Raw genomic sequence first — 21070 nt, 5'->3', positions numbered from 1 at the left:
AAACAGCATAAACCTATCTGACCAATAGACTCAGGCAAAAATGTCTGAATTATATTTAATACTGACAATTCTGAATACACTATTTTATTTTATCAAAAATTTTAAAACTAGCTTTATTTACCAGATAATATCTCAGATCACATAGAAATATTACATACACATAAGGTACATAGACAGACATATGGACACATAGACAGAAGCAGATCTTATATCTTTCATTAGCCAGTTTCCAAATAGTTTCTTTCCCCCATTCATACCATCAACCTTCTGATTACCTGTTTCATTGCCCTAAGCAATTGTTAGCTAGGCAGTCCTAAATCTGCACTGACTCTTAGGTGAAATAAGGTGGAAAATTTATATCTCAAAGATACAGAACTTAGATCTAAACATTATTTGCCAAGACAGAGAATGACATAGGTAAGGCTCAGTTAAGTTAAGGCAAGACAGCCAGAAAAACTACTTTAGACAAAGGTAAGATTTGTTATGTAAACTTTTAAGTCAATGCCTTTCCCATTGTAAAAGTTTCTAGTGGTTTAGTTGCAGAGAGAGGGAGACAGAGAGACCCTTACAAATTGAGATTCTCTTTATAAATAAACATTTCTTTTACCAAGAGTTTTAAAATAGTCAGCTGAAGGCCAGAAGGTTGTACTTTGGATATTTAGTTTGATAGGTGGCCTTTAAACTTAGTTTCCATTTCTTAACTGGATTATTGCTCACGCCAGAGCCCATTAACAAACAGGGCCAGACCCACTCATGACTCTTTGAGTTCTGTGAGGAAGACAGAGGACCTAAAAAGGGGCCAGTGATACCTTAGCTCTCTTTCTCAAAGAGGTATGAGAGTTACTAGAAGTTTCTTTCAGATTCTTTTATGTGACAACCAAGACTCTCATATTTCCTCTTAGTAATTTTTCATCCATTGACCACCAGATGAAGAAAGTAGGGGCTTGAAGGGGCACATATCAATGATTAAGGGGAAATGAATGGAAGATCATAGCAAAAACAGGGGTAGGAGCAAGTGGAAGAATGAGTCCTAGAGGAGCCAGTGTGGGGAGATCTCAAACTCTCAAAAAAAAAGCCAATTAAATTTTACATCTTTTTAAGCAAAAATCTTGCCAAAAAAGGAAACAAGCAGAAGGAACGCACATACAATTAAAAAGAGGTTTCAGTTGGATCAAAAAAATCCCCATGGGAGAAATGGGATCCAAAGGAGAACAGAAACGTCTAAAAATATGTATAATCTGAGTATCAGCTTTACTTAAGCTGACTTTTGCTCATAGAATTCAAAGAATCTTTTGAATCTCTCATTATCAGTTTTAGCCAGAACAAAGCCAATATTCCTGGCTTTTGAACTTTTTCTCTTTTCTTTTAAACCAAAGGTAATTTCCCAGTGACTGAGAACGAAAACCTTAACCAAGGATGCATGAGGCATCTCCAAAAACGTGTAAAAAAGCAGTCCTCACAAGACCCAGAATTACCCCCTGGGTCTAGCAGCTACTAGATGAAAAAAAAAGAGACTTAGAGACAAACAGGAAAACAATAGCCATCCATGGAAGGGAAAGGGAAAAGAATCAATAAGAAATGAGTACATCAGAAAGTCAAGAGTCACACAAATATAAATTCAAAATAAGAAATCCAAACTAATTCTTATTGCTGGGCGAGGTGTCAGAGCCCTGGCATTGGAAAGTGGTTGACTTGTGGGTTGGTAAGAATTTACTGACAACGGTATGGGTTTGAAAACAGAAATATTTTTTAGAAAGAAGGAACGCTGCAGAAGAGTGCAGCGGGGGGCCTCAGCAAGAGAGGACTGAGCACAGCATGGTGGCTTTTTCTTTAGAGGTGTTTAGAGACCTTAAAGCGGAAGCTGAAGGGTAATTTGCATGATAAACGATTACATTTGTAGACATCTTGGTGCCTTGATGTTGGTAAGGGTTGCACAATGAGTTTGGCAGTTCGGCATGCATGCATTCTGGAGGTGTATAGACATTCTAGTTTCCTGTAAATTTTAAGTTGAAAAGAGGCCTGGAACCAGGTGCTGACTTTAGATAATAGGGAAGTCTAATTACTTCTAAATTCCTCAAATAAGGAATTTTTTTTTTTTGTCTCTTAATGGCCTGCTTGATGGTCACTAGGTGATCTTTGCTCTCCTTACTTATAAATGTTTCTTTTTACCTCCTGGGTTAAAGGACTTACATCTCTAAGGGACTGGTTCTCGGTCTGGGAATCAAACCTGGGCAGTGGATGTGAAAGCATGGAATCCTCGCCACTAGAACACAGGCTGGATTGCCCTTTTTGCATATCCCACAGGGAATCCAAAGCAGGCAGTGTGTGTATACGCAGGGTTTTAACTTTGTTTTAAATCTGATTTCTGCCATTTTGGATTCTTGCCAATAGAATTTTAAAGGCTATATTTCTTTTGTATTTTTTCATAGATACCAATAAGATGGCTATTTAAGATAAGAGCTCTCTAAAAAGTTTTCTTTTAAATATAGTCCTTTTGTTTATTTCATAAGCGACTCAAGCCAACAGACATTTTTTATGGAAGGAACACCATGGACATAAGTGGCGTTTTAAAAATGGGTGCAGAAGATGCAGCATCATATGAAACCCTCAAAAATTTGCTCCCAGAAATAAGTTAAATAACAAAAGACTCTCCTTCCACAGATGGTTAAGGATGATGTCTGTGCATATGTATGGTGCCTCTAGTATCCCACAAATTTGTGGGGGCTTGCCAGTCACAGGCTTGTTAATTTGTGACACTGGGTATACCCCCCCGGGATTGGACTTTCCCAGGCCTAATCAGGCAGCAAGGATTGAGACAACAAAAGCCCCTCATGGGTGGGAATTCTTTCTTTTCTGAGACAGAGTCTCCCTCTGTCACCCAGGCTGGAGTGCAGTGGTGCAATCTCAGCTCACTGCAACCTCTGCCTCCTGGGTTCAAGCGATTCTCCTGCCTCAGCCTCCCAAGTAGCTGGGATTACAGGTGCATGCCACCACACCTGTCTAATTTTTGCATTTTTCATAGAGACAGGGTTTTGCCATGTTGGCCAGGCTGGTCTTGAACTCCTGATCTCAGGTGATCCACCCACCTCAGCCTCCCAAAGTGCTTGGATTACAGGCATGAGCCACTGCACCCAGCCTATGGATGGGAATTCTTATTAATACAAACTCCCCTGAGAGCTTGGCACATTCTGAACAAAGAGTGTGCTGCTTAATATCTTATGTGTCTAGGGATTCCCAGTCCTTTTGATATGGGGGGGGTGCAGGCAGGGAAGTACTGGGTAGAGAAGGGTGGGTCCCTGGCCAGGGCTTCACCTCCAGCCTATGACCATGGGCCTAGATGAGGACAGGCATTTCTGTTTTCGTGCCCAAAAGTTGCATTTCCCAAGACCATCCTGGCCCACCATGTCCCCATCCTGTGCCTATAAAACCCCCAAGACCCTAACAGACATGCACACAAGCAGGTGGACGTCAAGAAAAACACACCAGTGGAAGAAGACACAAGTGGCTGGATATTGAGAGGAACGCACTGGTGAAAGAACACACCAACAGATGCCATCCAGCTGACAGGCCATCCACCAGTGCTGCAGAGTTTGGACAGGGCAGTAGGAGAGCCCAGCCACTGAGCAGCTTGACTCCAGGGCAAAACCATCTTCCTACTCCGTCTCCCTTCTAGCTCCCCCATTTACTGACTGCTATGTCCACTCAATAAAGTCTTGCATTGATTCTCCAAGCCCACGTGCGATCCAATTCTTCCAGTATGCCAAGGCAAGAAACCCCAGGATATGGAGAGCATTCTGTCCTTGCGATAAGGCAGGGGTTTAATTGAGCTGATCAACACAAGCCACCTATGGATGGCTAAACTGAAAGAGCACCCTGTAACACATGCCCACTGGGACTTCAGCAGTAAACATTCACCCCCAGCTGCTGCCATGGGGTCAGATCCCCATGATTGGCAAGTCTGCATACTCCTGCTAGAGGTTTGAGCAGTGGGGCACCAAAGAACTGAGCCACACACCCATCACACACCATGCTAGGGGGATAAAGGAACTTTTCCTGTTTTACTTTCACATTGGCCACTGGCTGTGAATCAAAAGTTACACTCCTAGATGGTGGACACCAAAAGAGAGCGGTCCCATTCAGTCACAAGTTAAGGTCTCAAGGACATAATATCGGACAAGAGGTACTTTATGACAAATGACACAGAAAGACAGAGACAAAGGAAAAAAATAAAGACTATTTCTGGGAGGAAAGGATCAAACAGTATGAATATTCATACCAAAACATACACCAGAGTCACTACACCTGAGACTAGTCTGTATAAATGATTTTCTCCTAATCTGGTTGTCCTGCCATGGTCACCAAAACTGTAGGATCCAAGGGAAAATTTCTCCTTCACCCTCTGAAGGTTTGCTGAAAATCAGCTGACAAAAGGGAAATGAATAGGAGAAAAGGCATGCGAAATTTATTAATATGTGCAAGAGTTGTACAAAATGTGAAAACTCAAAGAAAGAGCCAGATGGCTGACATTTTTATACCATTTTGAAGTTATAGTAAGAACAGGCATTTGGAGAATGGCAAGACAGGTTATGGGAGGTAGAGAGGAAGAAAGGCATGGGGCAAAGGTGGTATTATTAAGTGGATGAAAACCCACCTCTCAGAAAGAATAGACAGTGGTCTGTGATTGAGTTAATTTTTCCTAGATCCAGATAAGGGGGAGGGATTCAGAGAAAGCCAAGTTTTCTATATAATTAATGTAGATTTTTCTCTACGGATGCAAATCTTCTCCACAAAAGGCAGCTTTTCAGAGCTATTCCTGTCTGCAGGCCCTCTGAATAGCCTTCTCAAAATATTTCAAAGAAGTGTATTTTTAGGTAAAATATTTTTGGTTTTCTTTACAAGTGTCTACCTGGAACACAAAAGCCAATTGTCGAAAACACTCTGTATTAGTGACGCAAAATTTCTGCAACAATACAGGATCATTGAAGGATGGATCTCAATGGATTTAAACAGAAAACATAATTGCTTTTAGTAGTGGCAAAAAAATCAAAGCACTGTCACTACTCTCAGGGAGAGGGAAAATTGTATCCAGTCTTCTCCATGCATGGAGTTTAACTGCAGGATCACTTCATATGTGCACATCGTTGGGATGTTTGTTGGGCAGACATTAGCTTGTAAATTTACTGATAAAACAGTTTTCAAAAATGGTTTGGTATCTGGCTTTACAATAAACTGAGTGTTTATGTTCTCCTCAGATTCATGTGTTAAAATTTTAACCCCAAGGTGATGGTACTAGAGAGTGATTGGGTCATGAGGGCAGAGCTCTAAAGAATGGGACAGTGCCATTATAAAAGAGGCCAGAGGGATCTCTTCACTCTTTCACCATGTGAGGACACAGCAAGATGCCATCTATGAGGAGGAAGACCTTCACCAGACACTCAGTCTGCCAGGGCCTTGATTTTGGACTTCTCAGCCTCTGGAACTGTGAGAAATAAATTTCTGTTGTTTATGAGCCACCGAGTTTATGGCATTTTGTTATGGCAGCCTGAAGGGACTAAGACAGCCTTCATTAACTTTTAGCAGAAATATAAATAAATGCTTTTCAGGTAATGGGGAGAAAACAAAAAAGATTGATTGGAGGAAATGATTTTCCTAGTTGGATCTTTATGGAGTATAATCAATAATTCTGTTAAAGACCATTTGTTGTAAAAAGAAAGAAGATGGAAGGAGTTTATGCATTTATCAGACATGCCAGAGATCCAGAGATGTCTGGTTTCACTGTGGTCCTAATTTTCCAAATCCTTAAAGTGAAGCATAAATGGAACCAAGAAGCCCTATGTTCATGGAGCTCAGACTGTCTTGAAGTAGAAGCAGCACAGTATAGATCAGACAGAAAGTTGGTGAACAACAAGTAAGAACCTAGACTGACACTCAGAAATCAGTCGTTTGGGACAATATAACCATCTTGATGTTTCTGAGTTCTTGAACTACACAAGTCACTGCATTAATGCTCTGCTTTTTGAGGTCCCTAAATAATTCTTCCACAGAGAGATCGGCCTTATTGTTGGCTCACATAAGCACAATTCCAGGATACATCCTCTCAGTTTGCTTGGTTTATGACGTGTGTGTGTGTGTGTGTGTGTGTGTGTGTGTGTGTGTGTGTATCAGGGGCTGTCTTCTGCAGGCACCACGCTGTGCATCTTCTGCAGGAGGATAAGAGTGCTACTTACCAGAGGGGGCAGAATATGGTCCTTCAAAAGAGACCTATATTACTCTGCTTGGGCTGCCATTACAAATGGCAGGGACTGGGTGGCTTAAATCTATAGATCTACTGAGAGAAATCTATTTTCTCACAGTTCTGGAGACTACAGGTCCAAGATCAAGGTGCCAGCAAATTTGGTTTCTGGTGAGGGCTGTCTGTTGACTTGCAAATGGCTGCTAAAAGGAAAAATTTGTTTATCTACATAGACAATATTTCTTTTGACACCAAATGTGTGGGTTTTTCACACTAAGCAATTCTTCAATTTTCTGGTTGTCCTACAATTTAACTCAATTAAATTTCAGAAAGCTTATAAAAGAAAAAAAAAAAAGCTTTCTCTACTCACACAACACTTCTTTTGACACAAAATGTACGGCTTTCCATTCCAGCAATTCTCTAGTCCAACTAGGTTTCCTAAAATTTAACTCAATTCTGACATTAATACCAGGAGTTGATTCTGCTCTGCCAGGAGCAGATCCCATAGGTTAAGGGCTCAGTCCCACAAGCCTGCTCCTCACTTCAGATTCCAATCACAAGTAGTGGGTCTCCAGGTAACCCACACTTCTGTCCAATTTGGCTACAAATCAGGCCCTCCCTTGGCGCTCCTCTTGTGCTTGATAATTTGCTAGAAGAGCTCACAAAATTCAGAAAAACACTTATGTTCACTGGTTTCCTATAAACGATATTACAAAACATACAGCTTACCAACCAAGTGAAGAGTTCTCTGAGATCTGCAAGGGTCCTGAGCATAGGCATTCCTGTCCCTTTGAGTTGGGGTGCATCACCCTCTCAGCACATGGATATATTCATTGACCCAGAAGCTCTGCAATCTCCATTGTTTAGGGTTTTTGTGGAGGCTTCGTTAAGTAGGCATAATTGATTAAATTACAGTCAGGCATTGTGGATACATTTTGAGAAATACCAGACAATTCTGTCTTTGAGCAAACATTATAGAGTGTACTTAGGCAAATCTAGGTGGTATAGCCTACTGCACACCTAGGCTATACGGTATTGCCTATTGCTTATAGGCTACAAACCTATATAGGATGTTTGTACGGTAGGCAGCTATAACAGAATGACTATTTGTAGATCTAAACATAGAAAAGGTACAGTAAATATATGGTATTATAATCTTGTGGACTGATATTGACGAAAATGTTGTTTTGTGACACATGACTGTATTGGCCACTGGTGATTAACTTGATCCCTACCTAGCCCCTCTTTCTTTCCTGGAGATTAGGGGGTACAGCTGAATGTTCTAACCCCATAATTGTGTGGTTGGTTCCCCTGACAACCAGCTCTCATTCTCCCAGGGTCACCTCCTTAGCATAAACTCAGGTATGGTTAAAAGAGGCTTATTATGAATAACAAAAGATATTCCTCTTACCCTAATCACTTAGGAAGTTCCAAGGATTTTAAAAACTCTGTTCTAAAAACCGGGGACAAAAGCCAAATATATATTTCTTATTATATCACAACATTACAGCCACCTTCTCACTGTATCCTCACATAGCCTTTACTTTGCGCACCTGGGATAGAGAGAGAGAGTGATCTCTGGCATTTCCTCCTCTTCTTATAAAATACCAGTCCTGTCAGATTAGTCCTCCATCTTTATGACCTGGTCACCAAAATTACCTGCCTTAAGACCCTGTCCTAAGTGGAAACCCCACCTTCAAACCAAAAGTAGCCTGAAACCCATGACCCAAAGTGAGAACTTCTATTCCTGTGCACCCACTCTCCCCTGGTTGTTTCTTTCTGAATAATGTCTTTTTACCAAACAAATGCTGCCTTTTCCCAAACTACCTGTGACGTGCCCCACCCTCCATCCTGTGCCTGTAAATACCCCAGACTTGGCTGGTAGAGAGGAGAAGTGGCTGGATGTTGGGGAGAGGCAACTTGACTTTGGAGAAGAAAGGCAGGGAGGCAACTCAACTTCAGGGAAGAGCGACCTGCTCTTCCTGCTTCTTTCCAGCTCCCCTCTCCACTGAGACCTGCTTTCATCACTCATTAAAATTCTTCTCATCCATCATCCTTCAATTCATCCACATGACCTTATTCTTTTTGGGCATCAGACAAGAGTTCACTACCCACCACGTGTGGGTACCCAAAAAGGCTGTCACACTGGCCATTTGCTCTTGCTGGTGGAGAGCAGCTGCCCCACATGACAAGGCAAAGGGCCCACTAAGCTAATAACACATTGCTGTCTGTGAATGGCGGGGCAAAGAGAGCATTGTAACATGCGCTCTGATGCTTTGGGATCACAGGCATCCCCACCTGGATGCTGCAGTAGGGCCTGCACAAAGTTCGCTCCTGCCAGCACTAAAGCAGCTAGCCAGTTCCTGTACTCATTTGCTCACATGCTCCCTCTGGTGAAGGGTTGAGCACGGTGGGCTGAGTAAACGGGACACCCCTGTCAGAAGTTCCACAAAAGGGTCAAGGAGACATCCTGCATCATCATCACACTGGGGCTAGGGTTTCAACATATGAATTTGGGGTGGGAAGGCACAATCCAGTCCCTAACAAGACCCATACAGAGCACTCGTGGGAACTGTCTACCTCTGCTTGTGGAGTCCAGCACCTTAACTTCTTTCTGAGGTCTTCTGCCCTTCCCCACTCCCCAGAAGACAGGGTCTCGCCCTGTCACCCAGGCTGGAATGCAGTGGTGCAATCATGGCTCACTGCAGCCTCGACCTCTTGGGCTCAAGCAATCTTCCAACCGCAGCCTCTTGAGTAGCTGGGACTACAGGCATGTGTCACCACACCTGGCTAATTTTTTTGTATTTTTTGTAGAGATGGTGTTTTGCTGTGTTGCCCGGGCTGGTCTCAAACTCCTGGGCTTAAGCAATCTGACTACCTCAGCCTCCCAAAGTTCTGGTATTACAGGCATGAGCCACCACACCTAGCCTCTGATGTCTTAATATCTTACCTGACTTATCCCATCTGATATTTGCTTCTTGGGCTTTTGCCACAGACTCTATCTATCCATGCATCAACTTTAGCTCTCTTAGCTCCCCACCTGCTCCCTGCCTGTCTCCTTCCTTCACGTGTTGTTTCTGTTCTGGCCCTCAGTTCCTTCTCCTAGCTCCTGCCACTAGGTCAGAGTTGCCTGCCTTGGGCACCTTCCTGTAGGAGCAGGGAGTATTAATCCATATTAGTCATTTCTGCTTCTACCACATATAAGATGATTATCAGGACCCAAGCCAAAGACGCAGCCTTGGAGGAAAACTTGAAGTCCCTACCTCCTGAGAGTTTAGATCTTGCCATTCAATAAATAATATTGAAAATATTATGTGAGGGCTGAAAAAGATGCAATCTGTACTCTCACAGTGGATAGGACCACTTTCAATTCACAATGAACTGTCCATCTAATAAGAAAACCCCACAGTCTTTTATTAAAAGGTAGAATTTGACAGCAAAATATTCGTAAACATATATCTTACCCCTTAGGAAATGTCAAACCTCTTCCTGTTTGTAATGATGCATTTATTCTTTCATATATTCACTCAGCAATCACTTATGTTCACCACAGAGGGAGTTTGATGGGGCTGTGGAGAAACAGGAAGGTGGAATTGGAAAGGTAGACAGGGCTCAGAGTATGGAAGCCTTGTGTTCTATGCCCAAGACTGTATTCTGCAGGCAATGGGGAAGAGGCAGAGGCAGAGGTGATGGATTCAACCAACTCAGAAGTTGTCAAACCCACAGGACATGGGACATGAGGACAAGGGATGGGTCCTAGATGACCCCTGGCTTCTGGCTGGAGAGCCTGGGGACTTGGTGGGAACTTCTCTGAGAAAGGGAAGCAGAACCCGAGCAGATCTCTGAGGGTAGGGCTGATGGGTCTGCTTTAAAGGTATGAAAGTAGAGGTGTCCATGGGGCATCTGCATGGAGAGTCTCAGAGCCTGGGTCTCCACTGATCCTGGGGGCTCTGGAAAGAGACTTTACTTATCACTTATTGCTTCTTTAGTACCCATTTCTTTCTGAAAGCCATGCTCCTTCCAACTGGCTGATTCTCAGGCTGTCCCTAACCTCCATTCTTCCTGAGGGCCTTGGAGGGCTCCTTCCTCTGAAGCATTACTTTTGTCCACCAGATCCACTTCTGGTTTCAGCCCCTAAGGGTGATTGTTTTGTCACAACCTCTCCTGTCCTGCTCAAGCCCCAGCTGATTCCTCCCCTTCCATGTCCTTGGGCAAGACTTGGCTTGTCTGTCCTGAGCTGGTTCTGCATCAGGTTGGACAGCCAGCTGCACTTTGTCCTTCCCTTGTCACCCACTTACTGAAACACTGCTGAACTTTGTTCCTCAGATCTTCTAGGTAAAGACCTTTCCTATGGCATGTTCAGAACCAGAGGAGGCAGGGAGAGAACACAAGGACATTACCATTGGAAATCCTTTTTGGAAAATAGACCCAGTAAAATTAAGGTATACATGATAGAAAAAAAATGAAGACCCAGGGGCTCTAGTGTCCTTTCCTGGAGGAGAAAAGGTACAGAAACAGAAGACTGTTTTTCAGGAGATGCATTTTTCCCTCTTCATCATTTAATCAAAATTTGGATATACTACTAGGGAGCTTTCTATTTCAGGTTCTGGTGTGAAACATAGGGTAAGAATCCTTGTTTTTGAATTGCAGTAACAATAACAATAATAATAACTAATACTTATTGAGCACTTACTACGTGTCTGACACTAAGCTCATTGCAAGCATTACCTCATTTAATTCTCACAACAGTGCTACAAGGCAAATATTGTTACCATTATTATTATTTTTCTATTATTATTTATTTTTTAAGATGAAAGCATAGTGCTTAGGCAGGTTACGTAACTTGTCCATGAGTCTCACTGCTCAGCACTGATGCAGCCAGGCTCCAAACCTGTCTACACAGCTTGGGTGTTGCACTGAGTACTGAACAGGATGGTGTTCCCCCAAACTCATGTCCAACTGGAACGTCAGAATGTGACCTTATTTGGAAATAAGGTCATTGCAAATATAATTAGTTAACATGAAGTCATACTAGATTAGAGTAGGCTTTAAACCCAATGGCTGGTGTCCTTGTAAGAAGGCTATGTGGTGACATAAAGACACATGAAGGAGAATAGCACATGAAGACAGAGGCAGATTGGAGTGATGGGTCTACAAGCCAAGGAATGCCAAGGATTACTGGAAATGACCGGAAGCTAGAAGAAGGGGAAAAAAGATTGCTTTTCTTTGCCAATTGCTTGCTTCATGGCTGAAGACCCTATAACAAAAGACAGATGAACAAGAGAAAAGGATACACACTAATTTGATATGAGCTTTACATGGCACAGGAGCATTAAGAAATAAAGGCCCAAATAAACAGGTTATTTTTAATGCTAGGTTGTTGGAGAAGTAGACAGTAGTAGAGAAGTACGGTTGGATAAAAACGTGCCATCTAAGGATGATAAATTGGGGGAAAACTTAGCAAAACCCATTTGTTCAGATTCTTCTCTGTGTTCCTGTGTCTTCAGAGATAAGGATTTTTCTTTCTTCTGGGTATAAGGAGGGCATCTCTCAAACTGGGCTCTTATGACCTGCCTCAGGGAGAAAGTGGGAATGTAAGAGTGACCTTCCTGTTTCTGCTGTTTTCTCAAATGCCAAGGTGCCATATTTGGAAGCAGCATGTCCTGCACCCAATTAGGGGTATGGAACAGATTCTTTTGTAAAGCCTCAGGAAGTAAAAACAAAACAAAACAAAACAAAACAAAACAAAACAAAACAAAACAAAACCACCTTGGTTTCTGGCTTCTAGCCTCCAAACTGTGAGATAATGAATTTTTGCGTTTTAAGCCACTCGTAGTAATGTAACAAGCCCTAGGAAATGAATAAACTGTACTATGGCTCCAAATTATAATTTCCCAAATCATTTTCTAATAGTCAAAGGGATCATGGTTTTCCAGCACTCTCCATTTTTTTGTGTTTCAGATGTCATGGATGTGTCAACTCGACAAGGCTTATTTTAACCTGAGATTCAATTTCCTCCTTTATACAAATTCCTTGGTTTATTTAGGTATAGCTGTGCCATCTAGTGGCATAAAATGAGAGAAATGCTAGTTATTTTTGGAAATGGCTAAATGTATGATTTGAGTAGTCTCTACCTGCTCCTTGAAGAGTATCAGACAGAAAAATCTGCAGTAGGATCTTCCCTAAACATCTATTTGTGCTAATATCTGTGTTAGTGACTTGGAATGATTAGCATCATTTGTCAATGTTATGTTGCTGCTGATTTAAGTGGCTACAGGGTGAACTGTCATTGTAGCCTTGTAGCATGTCTTGGTCATAAATGTCCAGCCCTGGTGAAGAGCATAAAATAAAAAGTCAAATGTGTTTTACACTTATTGTCAGAAAACTACTCTTGCAAAAAGCAGAAATCACTTGCAGTTTTACTTTCCTGGAGAAAAAGTAAAAGAAGTGATTCTAAAGCTGCAAGAATAAATGTCCACTTTCTGTATTGAAGTAAATATATTCTTGGAATAAGAATTTAGAGGAAAAGAATAGAAATAATAAAAACAACCATTTACATTTGTGATTTTTTATTGAATAGATGACATAAACCTCTTCTATTCTCATTGGTTGATATGTACATGGATTACTTTCATCCTTTGAGGAATTACTGTTTGGGTACATGTTGTGGAATGAAGAGAGGGGTTAGACTATAGTTGAATGCTTTCACTGATACTAAAAAAAAAGCAAGGTATATCATTGAGATATTTTAGAATTTAGTGTTTCTGGAAATTTCTGAGTAAAATGAGCTAGGAAAAACTCCTTTAGTGTTTAGAGACCTTCCTTTCAGGACAAATTAATATTTTACCCAACTATAATACATATTTATACAAAATTGATATAAACCAGCTCAGTCAGAAGCCAAGAAAACATTAATTTTCTAAAGCTATCGGCCTCTTCAAAACTTAGTGTTCTCCTTTTGGAATGCAAATTTACTACACTAAATTTAAAAAACCCAAACAAAATAAGCCCAATCATTACTCTAAGACCCTTTTCACCAACCAGCAAGGAGAGTAAGCATTTCTAAATGAGCTATCCACTCTACATGTATTAGACCTATGTACGAAGACTGGATTTAGGGCATCGGAGTAAGTGATGAGTATCTCCTCATTAACATAGTAGAAATCATTCCCATTATTTAACCTAGGACCTGGATATGCTTCCTTGATTGTCTAAGAGTTAATTCCTTTTTCAGGAACACAAACAAGGTTGAATTTTCTGATAGTACTGCCTGGCTGACAGATTTTAAAAATGTTTTCCATTTTCTTATGTGCTCTTGCTAAATATATTAAGTATCTGCTCTGCCTAATTGCCTGACTTTAAAATATGGTGTGTGTCTTTTCTGCCTTTTTTTTTTTTTTTGGAAACAGGGTCTTGCTCTGTTGCACAGGCTAGAGTGCAGTGGCATGATCATAGCTCACTTGTAGCCTTGAACTCCTGGGCTCAAGCTATCCTCCCACCTCAGCCTCCTGACTAGCTATGATCACAGGTGCAAACTACCATGCCCAGCTATCTTGTTTTGTTTTGTTTTGTAGATGGGGGTCTCACTATGCTGTCCAGGCTGGTCTCAAACTCCATAGCTCAAGCAATCCTCCCACCTCAGCCTCTCAGAGTGTTGAGACTATAGGTGTGAGCCACCATACCTGGCCTAAAATATCTTTCAAGTGTTAAGGTGGAATGCATTTTATTAGCTACTTATTTATTTCAGGAAAGAAGTCAAATTCTGGCTGGGCATGGTGGCTAACACCTATAATCCCAGCACTTTGGGAGGCCTAGGCAGGAGGATCACTTGAGGTCAGGAGTTCGAGACCATACTGGCCAACATGGCAACATCCATCTCTACTAAAAAAATACAAAAATTAGCCAGGCATTGTGGTGCACACATGTAGTCTCAGCTACTCCAGAGGCTGAAGTACAAGAATCTCTTGAAACCAAGGCAGAACTTGCATTGAGCCAAGATTGCACCACTGCACTCCAGCCTGTGCAACAAAGTGAGACTCTGTCAAAAAAAAAAAAAAAAAGTCAAATTCTTTGTAGAAATGGGCAAGATAATTTTAAAATTCATATGGAATTGTAAAGAAACCGGAATATACAAAACGATCTTGTAAAAAAACAAAGTTGGAAGACTCATATTTCCTGAATTCAAAATTACTACAGAACAATGGTAATCAAGACAATGTGGTAATGACACAAGGACAGATATACAGATTACTAAAATAAAATTGAGAATCCAGAAATAAGCCCATACATCTAACTAATTTTTGAGAAAGATGCCAAGACCATTCAGTGGGGGAAAAAAATTCATTTCAATGAAAGGAGTTGGGACAACCAGAGAGCCACGTGCAAAATACAGAAGTTGAACTCTTACCTCATACCATACACAAAACTGACTCACAATGAATCAAACACCAAAATATAAATGCTAACACTATAAAACTCTTAGAAGAAGACCTTCATGACCTTGGATTTGGCAAAGGATTCTTAAATCTGACACCAAAAACACAGGCAATCAAGGAAAAAATAGATAAATAGGACTTCATCAAAATTTAAAACTTTTGTGTTTCAAAGGTCACCATCAAGAAAGTGAAATGGAAACCCACAGAATGAGAGAAAATACTTCCAAGATTGCAAGTCATATATCTCATAAGGGTTAGGTATCCACAATATATAAAGAACTTGTAAAACTCAATAATGAAAAATTGAATAATCCAATTAAAAATAGACAAAGAATCTGAATAGACATTTCTCCAAGGAAGATATATAAATGGTGAATAAGCACATGAAAAGATGCTTGACATAATTAGCCATTAGGAAAATGCAAATAAAAACCAAGAGACAGTACTTCATAGCTATGGATAGTTAAATTAAAAAGTCAAATAATAACAAGCATTGGTGAGGATGTGGAGAGATCAGAACTTGCATATACTGTTGGTGGGACTGTAGAATTGTGCAGCCATTTTGGAAAACAGTCTGGTACTTTCTCAAATGATTAAAGACAGAGTTACAATATGACCCAGAAATTCTACTCCTAGGTATATACCCAAGAGAAATGGAAACATATGTCCAAAGAAAAACTTGTGCATGAATGTTTATTACAGCATTATTTTTAATAGTCTGTATAATCTGAATGTGTCCCCCCCCACCGATTAATATGTTGAAATCCTAACCCCCAGATAATAGCATTAGGAGGTGGGGTACTTAGGAACTGATTAGGTCATCAGGGCAGAGCTCTCATGAATGGGGTTAGTGTCTTTATAAAAGAGGCCCAAGAGAGATCATTCATCCCTTTCTCCATCCCTCTCCATTCATCCCTTTCTCCATTCATAGACGGCAAGAAGGTGCCGTCTATGAACCAAGGATAAGGAGCTCACTAGACACTGAGTCTGCCAGGGCTTTGCTCTTGGACTTCTGAGACTCCAAAACTGTGACAAATAAACATTTTTTGTTTGTAGGGAGTTCATCACCACTAGGCCTGCCTTATACAAAATGACAAAGGAACATCTTTAAGTCAAAACAAAGGAATGTTAAATAACAGCAATGAAAATATATGAAAGTTAAAAACTCTCTGTTAAACTTAAATGTATTGTCGTTACATACTCTAATACTGTAATGTTGATACATGAGTCACTTTTAACTCTAGTATAAAAATTTTAAACGTTTTAAAAATAACTATTGCTACAATAGTTTGTTAATGAATACTTAATATAAAAAGATTTAAAGTGTGATATCAATAGCACAAAATGTGTGCATAGAAGAAGTAAGTGTGTAGAATTTTTATAGGCAACTGAACTGGAGTAGTTATTAGCTTAAAATAAACTGTTATGACTATAAGATATTTTATGTAAGCCTCTTGGTAATGACAAAGAAAAAAACATGTAGTAGATACAGAAAAGATAAAGAGAAAGAAATTAAAGCATACTACTACAAAAAATATCCACAAATCAGACAGGAAAACAGCAAGAAAGGAAGAAGGAAACAAAGGTACTACAAAAAAAAGTCAGAAAAAATGGTAATAGGAATTACTTACCTATTAATAATTATTTTAAATGTAAATGCATTAAGTTCTCAAATCAAAAAACACAGAGTAGCTGAATGGATTTTAAAAAAAATAAGATCTACCAATATATGTCAACTGTAAGAGACTCACTTTAACTTTAAGGACACAAATAAGATAAAAGTGAAGAGACAGCAAAAGATATTTCATGCAAATGGCAACAAAAAGAGAGTTAAGGTGGCTAAACTTATATCAGACAAAATAGACTTTTATTCAAAATCTGTCACAGGAGATAAAGAAGGTCATTATGTAATGATACAAGGGACAGATTCATCAAGAGAATATAAAAATTGTAAAAATATATGCACTTAACATTGGAAAGCATCTAACTATATAAAGCAAATATCACACACATGTAAAAGCATGATATTGGATCCTTATCTTATACCATATAAAAAATTAACCCAAAATAGATTAAAAACTTAAATGTAAAACCTGAAACTATAAAACTTTGAGAAGAAAACATAGGGAAAAAGCTCTTTGACATTGATATTGATAATCTTTTTGAATATGACACCAAAAGCACATGTAAGAAAAGCAAAAATAAGCAATTGGGACTACATCAAACTAACAAGCTTCTGCACAGCCAAGGAAACAATCAGCAAAATGAATAGGCACCTACTGAATGGGAGAGAATATTTGTCAATCATATATTTGATAAAGGGTTGCTGTGGTTCGAATGTTTTCATCAGGACAGTGGGAGAATGACTCTGGGGCATTTCAGAGATCTTTGAGGCTGCCCTTCTAATCACAGGCTCAGAAGGTTAGGGCCTTGAAGACAGAAGGGGCTTGCTACCCAGGGCTACATTGAGGCTTTGCTCTCTGTATTCTAGTGAAGCACCCCTTGGTGACCCTAGCCATGGCTCAAGGAGGCCCAGGTGTGGCTCACACCACCACTCCAGAGGGCACATGCCACATGCTGTGGCAATGTCCATGTGGTGTTGACTCTGCAGAGTCTGCAGAATACACAAGTTATGGAGCCAGGGTAGCCCCCACCTAGATTTCTAAGAATGTCTCAGAGAGCCTCGGGGACATAGGGGTGGAACCACCACAGCAAGTTCCCACTATGGCAATGCCTAGTGGAGTGGTACAGCTGGGACCACCCCTGAGGCCCCAGAACTGTAGAGCTACAAGAGTGAAATGCCAGCCTGGGGGAGCAGTAGGCATGGGACTCCAACCCATGAGAATGGACACCAAAAAAGCCATGAGAGCAGGTCTCTGCAAGGCCTTTGGGGCCCAACACCTGCCACAAGGTGCCCAGAAGGTGGGACATGGATCAAAGGAGATCATTCTGGAGACTTAAGATTTAATATTGTTCACCTTGTTGAGTTTTGGACATACTAGGGACCAATTATCTTTTTTTCTTGCCTATTTCTCCTTTTTGGGATGGGAATGCATATCCTATACCTTCTCACCATTGTGTTTAGAAGTAGATAACTTTAATTTCACAGGCTCACTGCTGGAGAGGAATTTATCTCAGGATGAATCATGCCCTGAGTCTCACCCATATCTGATTTAGATGAGACTCTAGAGTTTGAACTTTTGAGTTGGTAATGGAACTAAGACTTTGGAGCTATTGGGATAAGCTAAATATATTTTGCATGTGAGAAAGATATGAATGTTGGGGGAGTGGGAAAGAATGCTATGATTTGAATGTGTCCCCAACGTATTGAAAACTTAATCCCCAATGCAACTGTGTTCAGAGGTAAGGTGAAATGAGAAATGATTAGGCTATGAGGGCTCCGCCCTCATTAATGGATTAATGTCATTGTTGTAGGAGTGGGTTTGTTACTGTGGGAGTGAGTTCTTTATAAAAGAATGACTTCGACCCCCATTCCCTCTCTCTCTCTCTCTCTCTCTCTCTCTCTCCCCACCTCTCTTTTTTTTTCTGCCATTGGATGATGTAGCAAGAAGGGCCTCATTATATGCTGGCTCCTCAATCTTGGACTTCCCAGGCTCCAGAACCATTAGTAAATAAATTTCTCTTCATTATAAATTGTCTAGTTTGTAGTATTCTGTTGGAGCAGCACAAAATTAACTAGACATGGGTTAATATCCAAAATATAAAGAGAACTCAAACAACCCAATTAAAAATACCTCAAATAACTCTTTTAAAAACGGGCAGAGGATCTGAATTTAAAAAGTAATGAGAACTTTTAGGAGTCAGGAAAATGTGTAATTACAGATTTTTTTCCCCTGTATTTTCTTTCAAAATTCTAACACAAAATCCTATTCTGAATAAAGTAGGAAAGTGACAAGGATAATTATAATGCAGTGTTAGCCAATAATTTAAAATGCCTTACAGAATTTGAAACTATATTCTGATTATTTTTTTTTTCATGCTGTATGATCAGTGCTGGCTTTAGGCCATTCATCCTCTTAGGACGAATGGAAACCTCTTGCCAGGCAGAACATTGCTGGAGACTATTACAGCTGCCAATTCCCTCAGCAGATGCATCTTGTGGAGTTAGCTCTTTTCCAATGGTCTGGGGCCTAGGTAAAGAACTTATATTCGTGCATTGAAGTTTTATAATCAAGTAACCATATTTTCCAACTTTATGGGTTATGTAAAATATATAACCAGGTTTATCCAAGATAGAATATCTGGAAACAGTTTTCTGTATTGTACCCCAAAAGCTAAAGCAGCTTAAACATTTAACATTAATGTTGAACAGGATATTAGAAACCACAATCTCCTATCACATTAATTAATTGCAGTGATGGCAGAAAACAAGAACACACGGAAATGTCCTAAAATGTGAATGGAATTTATTTTTGCACAAAGAACACTGTTTGGAGAGATGGGTTCCGTGTTGAGTGACTTCCCATTTCTGGCCTTTCTTTTCTTATGTGTAAAGTGGGTAGGTTGAAATGCATGATCTAAAATGCTTTCTTGCTGTGAAACTGTATGCTTCATGTATAATAAATTGTTCAATATATTTTAGGTATGGATGATTCTGAAACCATCTGTATGTATTAGTTTTGAAAAAAGAGTAGATTTCTGTATAAGGAAAAATGCATGATTTATATTTTACCTACACTTCTATCCAAAAATAGTGTCACAAAAAAATCAACCAAAAGGTAACTTACAGAACGGGAGAAAATATCTGCAAACTGTATATATGATAAGGAATTAATACTCCAAATATATAAGGAACTAAAACAACTCAATAGCAAAAAACAAAATAAACTGATTTGAAAATGGACTGAAGACCTGTATAGACATTTCTCAAAAGAAAACATACGAATGGCCAACAGGTATATGAAAGGTGCTCAACATCACTGATGATCAGGAGAATGCAAACCTATCCACAATGAGCAGTCGCTTCATACCTATTAGGATGCTATTGTCAAAAAGAAAAAGAATAGCAAGTGTTGGGGGGAATGTGGAGAAAAGACCCTTATATGCTATTGGTGGGAATGTAAATTAGTACAGCTATTATGGTAAACAGTATGGAGGTTGCTCAAAAAATTAAAAATAAAACTACCGTATAATCCAGCCATCTACTTCTGGGTATATATCCAAAGGAAATGAAATCAGTATTTTGACTAGATAATCACACTCCCATGTTCATTGCAGTTTTATTCGCAATAGCCAAGATATGGAAACAACTTGTGTCCACCAACAGATGAATGAGTAAAGAATATGTGGCATATGCATATACAATGGGGTATTAACCATAAAAAGAAGGAAATTGGCCATTTGCAACAGCATGGATAAACCTGGAGAACATTTTGCTAAGTGAAATAAGCGAGACACGACACCGAAAATAAAATCCTGCATTATCTCATTTATATGTGGAATCTAAAAAAGTTGAACTCACAGAAGCAGAGAGTAGGATGGAGGTTACCAGGGGCTGAGGAATGTGGGGGTGGCAAGGAAGTGGGAAGATGTTGGTGAAAGAGTGCAAACTTTCAGTTATGTGATGAATAAGTTCAGGGTCTAACATACAGCACAGCAGCCACAGTTAATAATGCTGCATTGTATAATTGAAATTTGCTAAGATAGTAGCTCTTAAGTGTTCTCACCACACACACAAAGAAATGTCACCATGCGAGGTGATAAGTATATTAATTAGCTTGGCTGTGGTAATCATTTCATAATATATACATATATCAAGTCATCATGCTGGACACTTTAAATGTTTATGTTAAAAATTTTTTTTTTATTATACTTTAAGTTCTGGGATACATGTGCAGAACGTGCAGCTTTGTTACATATGTATACACATGCCATGGTGGTTTGCTGCACCAATCAACCTGTCATCTACATTAGGTATTTCTCCTAATGCTATCCCTCCCCTAGCCCCCCATCCTCTGACAGGCCCTGGTGTGTGATGTTCCCCTCCCTTTGTCCACGTGTTCTCATTGTTCAGCTCCCACTTATGAGTGAGAACATGCAGTGTTTGGTTTTCTGTTCCTGTGTTAGTTTTCTGAGAATGATGGTTTCCAGCTTCATCCATGTCCCTGCAAAGGACATGAACTCATCATTTTTTATGGCTGCATAGTATTCCATGGTGTATATGTGCCACATTTTCCTTATTCAGTCTATCATTGCTGGGCATTTGGGTTGGTTCCAAAACTTTGCTATTGTGAACAGTGCTGCAATAAACATATGTGTGCATGTGTCTTTGTAGTAGAATGATTTATAATTCTTTGGGTATATACCCAGTAATAGGATTGTTGGGCCAAATGGTATTTCTAGTTCTAGATCCTTGAGGAATCACCACACTGTCTTCCACAAT

This window comes from Pan troglodytes, chromosome 2 (genome assembly GCF_028858775.2).
Source record: "Pan troglodytes isolate AG18354 chromosome 2, NHGRI_mPanTro3-v2.0_pri, whole genome shotgun sequence".
In the NCBI taxonomy this organism is placed as follows: Eukaryota; Metazoa; Chordata; class Mammalia; order Primates; family Hominidae; genus Pan; species Pan troglodytes.
This window is presented reverse-complemented; position numbering follows the sequence as displayed.